General features: G+C 33.8%; 1 long non-coding RNA gene across 1 annotated transcript; it reads right to left on the reverse strand.

Moving 5' to 3' along the window:
* Positions 1 to 3,013: 3,013 nt before the first annotated feature.
* On the reverse strand, positions 3,014 to 8,122 carry LOC107795239 (uncharacterized). Its single transcript, XR_001650063.2, has 4 exons — positions 7,867 to 8,122; positions 5,561 to 6,776; positions 5,353 to 5,454; positions 3,014 to 3,215 (listed from the first exon to the last, which is right to left on the reverse strand). It is a non-coding gene; the product is annotated as an uncharacterized LOC107795239 (long non-coding RNA).
* Between the last annotated feature and the right edge of the window lie 231 nt (positions 8,123 to 8,353).

The raw sequence follows: 8,353 nt of genomic DNA on the forward strand, positions 1-8,353 counted from the left end.
TCCCCCTGTTACTTTTACACATAGAGGTGATTGTATCAGAGGACCAGGTCCACTTCAAGAGATTTATCTAGGTCATTTTTAACCCTATTTAGATCTTCTTGAAGTTATCTATTTCTTTCAAGTTCAGCACAAAAACTCAATTTTACCTTTTTGAGCTCATTTTCAAGCTTAATATGTGCCTCACTCGCCACTTCCTTTCCTTTTGAAGAGTTCATGTAATTTTCTATTGAAGATTTTATAGAATTATTGTCCTTTTTTAAATTCTCTACTGTTTCCTTTAGATCCACAACTACTACCAACAAGTCATCTCTCTCATGTTCTACCTTTTCATTCTTCTCAGTTAGAACATTCTTTTCTTTCTTAAAATCGTCTATGGTTTCTTTCAAATCAACAACTGCGACCAGTAAATCATCTCTCTTATGCTTTAACTATCCTAATTACTCAGTTAAAACCTTTTTAACATTGATAAGATTATGATAAATATCAATCAAGACATTATCTAGAGATACCAACTTCTTTTGGGAGTAAGACTTCAAATTTCTTTGAACATCTAGAAAGTTTACCTCATCTTCATCCTCATTAGATTTTGCCATCAAGGAAAATATGGAGTCATAGTCTGTTGCTTTGATTTCAACGGCCATCATGGAGGCGTTGTCTATTTTATCATTGGCCTCAGATTCACTAGAGGAATCTCCCCATCCAGTAAGAGCTTGTTTCACAATATTATCAACGATATCTTTTCTCTTGAATTTCCTGTCTAGAACCAGGTTCCTCTTGACCGTCTTGTATATGTTGTGCTTGTAATGTTCCTGCTTGTGGAGAGGACAATATTTGATGAAATGTCCTGGCTTTCCGCATTTGTGACAGCAATCATTGCCTTTTGTTCTTCTAGAGCTACCCTTTTTCGGAATACCTCTATTTCTACGAACCATTTTCTGAAACCTTCGTGTCAAATAGGTCATGTAAGCATAATCACTACTTGATTACTATTGTTCACTTTGAGAACCAGGGTCTTTTCCTTTTTGGGTTCTCTTCTTTCATGATCCTTCTTCTTTGTCAATCGCCAGCTTTTGTTGATATTTTGCCTCCGTGATAGCATTGACTTTGCTCTCCTAAGAACCAGGTATACACCGAGTATTTTTCTGACTAGTTTGTTCCTTGGAATAATCTCTCCTAGAGAATAGAGCTCATTAATGATGTAAGTTAATCGAGTATGCATGTTCTGAATGGACTCATCATCCTTTATTTTGAAGAGTTCATACTCAGTAGTCAGCATGTTGATTTTTGACTGCTTAACTTGAGTTGTAACTTCATGTGCAATTTGGAGAGCCTCCCAAATCTCCTTGGTAAATTGACAAGCTGAGATTCTCTTGTACTCGTCTGGTCCATTACCATAGACGAGGATCTTCTTTGCTCAGAAGTTTTTCTCGATAGCTTTGCAATCGACATCATTGTACTCCTTTATTGTCTTTAGAACTATGACTGCTGTCTCGCCAATGGTCTTCATAGGGACCAAGGGTCCATCAAAGATGACATCCCAAAGCTCCGAATCTTCATCCATGATAAAACCATGCATTTTTGTCTTCCACCAGCCATAGTATTGTCCATTGAATCTTGGTGGTCTGTAGGTTGATTGACCTTCTTCAAAGTTTGGTGGAGCAACCATCTAGATCTTTTCTAGGTGTTAAACTTATAGAAAGAACATGATTTGATACCAATTGATGTAAACTAAAAGTACACCAAACTGTATCGAGAGCCTGGTTCTCTATCAGTTCCCACATAACACACATATAGAGGTACGTAAATAACACAACAATATTTACGTGATAAACTCCTAGTTCACGGGATTAAAAATCATGACCTACACTCGTAGGATTTTAACTTCACTAACCGAACAACTTTAGATTATAACCTATTGTAACCTAGGAATTAAAATCTTAATCACTCACCTACTTTCAATAACTATATTGCAAGCCTCTTTGTAATAACTCTATTAAAAAGCTCACCACTTTGACTAACTCAAATCAAACACAAACACAAGGTTTATGGTTTACAAAGATATCCTATGATATGCTTATAACTAAGCTGAGTAGGAATTACAAGTGAATATCATTAACAAAGATACAACAATACTAAGGATACTCGATCTACTCAATGCTGCAATCTGGTCCTTTGTTCTGTTGTTTCTTTTTTCTTCAAGCCTTGGAGTAAATGAGGGCGATTGCACACTTGAGAGCGAATTATGTTTTAGGGTTTGTAAGTGTGTGTTATCCCTTGCCTCATGTTGATAATATATACGTGAGGTCACTAGGATGATGCAAGCAAGTATCCGGTACACAGCATGTTTCAACACTGACACTACAACAAAAAGGGGCTTTAGCGGCAATAAAAAAGGTTTGGCGGCAATAACAATTGCCGCTATACCATTTATCGGCCATTGATGTTTAGCCGCTGATATTGGGGTCGGCAAAGCCTTTAGCGGCGTTTCTCACAAAAGCTGGTAAAGGTCTGAGTTATTGCCGCTAAATATAATTTGCTTTAACGGCAATTGTTTGCGGCAATTATAATGGCTGCTAAATCTAATCTAAAAATTGCTACTAATGCTCTTTTTACGTTCATTTTTATAGCCACTAAATTCAAAATATTTGTTGCTATAGGTCCATAGATTTAGCGGTAATTATTTTGTGGCAACTAAAATGGCTATAATATTCCTTTTGAAAACGAATTAGTACGCCATTTTAGCATCCATTTTGATGGCTAGTAAATTCAATCAAATTGCTGCTAAAAATTATTTTAACAGCAATTATAATGGCTACAATATCCCCTGTGGAAACATCATAATTTGCCCTTTTATCGTCTATTTTTGTAGCTAGTATATTCTGTTAAATTGTCACAAGCTATAACGACAATAGTTTAGCTACCATTGATAATATCTACTACATTCATTCAAAAAATAATCCAAATAATAAAACATAATAATATTGATTCATAAAAACATAATGTATCTCGTTAAATCTTAAAAAATAAAAGGAAGTACTAATCCAAAATAGTAATATCACAGTAACTTAAAAAATAAACTTATATTATTTGAAGCAAATAGCTATTGTCATTATATAACTAATCCTAACAAATAATAGTCTTCAAATAATTTCTGCAATGCTTCATCATTTTGAAATCTTCCACCGGCTAAATTATCGATCATCAGACTGTATGACCTGAAATTACAAAATAACTATGTCAATAGATGAAATATAATAGTCTTCAACTGGGATGTTTATTGAGAAACATTGATCCAAGCTAAAGTTGTTTTACTATAGAATGACCGTTCCATTTTTTCTATAGAATAAGACATAACAAATCCCACCGAAATAAATCAAACTGCAATAGTATAGATAAGAAGTAAATGAGAGGAATTTTCAAGATATCAAGCAAATCAAAAAAAGATTTAAGCTTTCAAAAGTGTGCAAGATCTCCAGGGCAATAAAGGTGAAAACCACTCCAACTGTTTCTCATGTATTGCGAAAATGCATGTCAAGGTAGAGAAGAACCTTATCCAGGCACCTAGCCAGTACTTCTGTCCAATCCTTCAGGTGAGAATTCAAATTCCAGGAGATGACCTGCTAATTTGTAAAGTCCTTTTCTCTACTAACATGCATCTCATTATGCTTCCTTGTCTATTATCACGCGACATCTTTGCAGGAAGTAATGGAAAACCCACATATAGCAGCTGATTGCTTTACATATGAGCATAGAGCAGTGAAGACATGGGTTAACAAACATAACATGTCACCTGTGACGAAACAGAGACTGCAACACAAGATACTTACCCCAGACCACACATTACGCCTTTCCATACAAGATTGGAAGTCACATTTGTTATGTGTGCATATATCAAGCCAATAATAGTTCCGGAGAACAATAAAAGGGAAGGAGTGAAAGGAAAAGAACTTGGACATATATTATATTCTATTGGAGAGGTGTCTCGAGAATAACAGCTGATTCTAGTGCTTCTACAGGCCCTGTTGATGCTACTGTAGTTAAGGGTTCTCAGGTCTTGAAGAATGCAATAGTACCTGTGGTTGATCGAAATTTAACTAGGACTTCTATAACTATAGATGCAGAGCAATAATTGACAGGGGCAGATTAACACTGTGACTGATGCAACTGTTACACGTGCTGAACTAGTTGAAAACCAGCAGGCTTTAAATCTATTGTTGTGCATGATGAGAGGCAAGAACTTGAATGTGTTGATGTTTTGAATAGTGTAGCTGTTACAGGTGATAAGACAATGCTTGAACAAGCTGAGAACTGTCCAAATAGTCCACTGATCAGGCCATCAATGTTGAAGTTATACTCAGATAGTTGGGGTGCCTCTACCGGCCCAATGAGCCTATCGACTGATCAGGCTCAGTGAACTCAACTTGGTCGGTTGGCCACCTACCTAAAAACCACATGCTGCCAGATGCAATTGCTCTAAGGCCTTTATCTTACTACCCTCATCCCTTTACTCTATAAGAAATCTGAATGATTTCTTTATTCTTTTTCTGTGGTGAACATTTTAATTCATTTTTTTTTGCAGAGATGTCCATGGTTTATCTTCAAGGAAAGACAAGATAATCACAGTGGTCATGATTGTTCAAGCTGTTGTGACAAGCTTTATTGCTATTGCTGTCAACATCTACAATCTGATTGGAAATAGTTCATAATGACCTAAAAGTCATATTTTAATTAGAGGAACCTCCAGATGATGTACACAATACATTGGCTAATAGTAATCAGGGTGCACCTTAAACAAACAACTATTCAAACTCCAACATATTAAAATATTGTATCCTAATTCCATCAAATGATTTCCTTGCCATTTTATTTTGATTGTCATAATTCAAAATAATATCTAAGAGGTAGCCAACCATAGCACATTATGGGAGGTGTGAAAAACAATATCTCCATACACACTAAAGATTTAGTCTCTTTGATATCATAAATTTGGATTTAAACAACTCCATACCTTCACTTTGGTCCCAAGTTTGCAGTTTTTAAGAGATAATATGGCCTAAGTCACTATGTTCTAAGGTGTTATCTCAATCTTAGGTTTTCATCATTGTCATCTGAGAAGTATACTAAGGCAATTAAAGCTGAATTTTGTTTTTTTCTTATATTATTCACTTTTAGTTATGTCTCACGCAATCAAAATATTAGGCAATTTTTTCGTGACATGAGGTTCATGATTCTAGTGACTAGCTAGATTGTTACATATAATTTCAAATGATAGTATCAGAACAGGCAAATAAAGTTCTCATAAATTCTGGAAAGATAAGCAAAATTCAGAAAATAAAAGAGAAGAAATCTTACGATTGTCCTTGCAGACTCTACATCCAGTGGCCTACCATCCTTACGTTGTTTATGAGTTAATATGAAAACGTATGCTCATGTAAGCTCTATCCCATTTTCAGCCTAATATAATATAATAATATCAAATATGCATAACAAAGAGAGTTTTAGAAAATTAAATTTTAAAATATACACAAGAATATCTTCTCATCCATCAAGGCGACAATACCTTTTGACCCTCCTATGTGAGGCATCTTTTGATTTGATCTGCTATTTCTATTTGCTTGTGTACGCTTCTATCATTACAACATAAAAGTAATATCTAATTATTTATACATAAAAACTAACAAAAACAATCACATAATAAAAATTAAATGTGTATTTTAAAAGTATAAAATTGATACTTTCGCTTTATCAGAAAGCCAATAAGAGACCAGACTGGTCCATTGATCTCGTGGTATATGACTTGGTTATTTCTTAGCAAAGCATATTTCGTCTTAAATTTTGTCGTATACACATTTTTCAAGTCACATTTGTAATCCTTCCATTTCTTTCCTGTTGACTTTATGACATATGCTTCTCCACGAGTTGGGATAGAGAACTTCTTCTGTGAAATAAAAGAAAACAATCAAAAGATAATATCACGTATAATAAAATAATATATTATTATATTCACACATCATAAGAATAATAATAACTCCATACCTTCACAAACTCCACCAGTTTCTTCTTTTCATCTTTGGTAAAGTTTCTCCAATCATCTATGTTTAGAGGTGTTAGTTCTGGAGTTCTAACGATTATGCCTAGAAAGCTAGCAAGCTTTCGACCCTCTTTTCTTATGGGTTGGTTACGATTATTGAATTGTATAGCAATTATATTCCCTGGTGGCAGTTTTCAGATATCTTTTAATATTGTGGTCCCACGAACCTTTCTTTCATCAGAACTACCTGATTTGAAAAAGATTTAATGATCATCAAATCCATATAGAGAATGGAACAGTTGTTTTCCAAATTAGTGCAACATCTTCTATTTTTCTTTTAATCTACTATAAGATGTTATCACCAAAAAGTCTCAAGGACAACAAAATATACTATGGAATAAAATTTTTAAGAGGTATATACTTCTGTAGTAAGAGCATGGGAGTGCAGGACACAACCAACATAAAAATATTTATAGAAAATCCCAAGGAACAATAAAAATAAGAACAATGTACCACTCAGTAAATGAACTAACATGTCCAGTAGATAAACAAAAAGTATTACTTGATTCATCATTCTATTGAATCTTAGTATTGGTAGAATTATACAATTCATTAGATTGAATATCATGTGTTTGTACTTGAGATCAGTTCTGACTATTCATCAATTGTTCAATATAAGGTCGCGCATCAGCATCATCATGTTGTTGAATAACCATCCTGTTTTCACCTCTAGTTCGCATAGCTCCTTCTCCAAAATAAAGTAATTAATAAGCTGCAATAACGTGTGAAAGTGGACAGAAGACAAAAATTGTATCTGGAGGTTGTCAAAATTACTGCCACTCAATCAAAATTTTCACATAATCCACTAATAGAGATAGATACTTGAGCTCGAAGACAATTTACATTAACATAAAATATGATAATAAGGGAACAATTATTTTTGACAAGGATAATCCAAACGAAAAACAGTTTGTACAATAATGATTCATGACCTCTGATCACATACCTTAAGTATAAATAATTCAAAGCAAACCAACTGTCAAAATTATGGAGCAAAGCAAAGTGTTAACAACTAAATGGTTTAACAGGTAATATTTATTTCAAATTGAAGGATTTAGACCCAACCAGTTATCTTTGCCCAATACTTTAATTTAATAGTAACTTTTCATCAATTTTTGTGGCAAAATCAGTAAAAGATCACAACAAAATGCAGGTAAAATTGAGACTATACTTTCACCAAAACAAACTAAAAATATTTTCACAAGAGTATGATAACACAAGTTTATGTTCTATGATTTCACAATAAATTCCAAAAACAAATGCAAAGAAAAAACCCCAATTTTCTTAGAGAAAAAGGAAGGGTTTTTTTCCTAGGGAATTTCAAAAAGAGGAAAACCTCTTAATCTAATAAGATTCAGAATCCCAAATTCACAAATTCAAGGCAAAATTCCTAACTATAGCCAATACCCCACATGAACTAAACTCATAAACATACCAAAACGATACAAATATTCCAATCTTCCCAAATAACTCCAAAGACAAAATATTTTTACAAAATTTAGTTATTTTGCGCATAAATTGGTCCAGATACCATGATCATTCAAAAAATTCAAAGAAAAAAATCAAGAAAAAGAAAAAAATAGATATACTTTGAGATGAACTTTAAATGAGTCTGGCCGATGAATATATTGAAATTGAATATGAAGAAGGAACAAGAAGGTATCAAAGGTGGCGTTTTGTTTTATTTGATCAAAAAAGATTATGGCGACATCTAATTTTGAATCATCCAATTTAACCCTAAAGATAGAAATAAAAATATAAGAAAGATAACTCACCAGCAATTGTTATGGTGGCCAAGAATTTTGGTTGCAGAGAGCTACCAAATTGAGAAGATACTTTATGTGATTTAGAGCGTAGCTTTCCCCCCCCCTCTTATTTGCAGTCTTTAGGGTAAATAAAGTACTAAAATTTAGGCGCGAGGGAAAAGAAAAAATAATTGTTTTAGCAGCTTTTCCTCGAATGGACGCTAATACATACTAATTAGCAGCCAATATTCATTAGCCAGTAATATTTGCCTTCCATAAATAAATTAGCGGCAATTGTCTTATTGCCGCTAAATAATTGTCATTAAAGACTTTTTTGTTGTAGTGTGACTGCTGCATTGTTGCGTCTGTGGTGTAGTAGCTTTACTGCTGTAATGAGTTTAATTGTACCGTGACTAGAGGAACTGATAGTCATATATTCCCTCTGTTATTTCCTTAAGTGAAATCATTGGAACTTATGCCAGACAGGTGACTTGTTGTTCTGAGCACGTGGAGGATT

The sequence above is a fragment of the Nicotiana tabacum genome, chromosome 18, assembly GCF_000715075.1.
Source record: "Nicotiana tabacum cultivar K326 chromosome 18, ASM71507v2, whole genome shotgun sequence".
NCBI lineage: Eukaryota > Viridiplantae > Streptophyta > Magnoliopsida > Solanales > Solanaceae > Nicotiana > Nicotiana tabacum.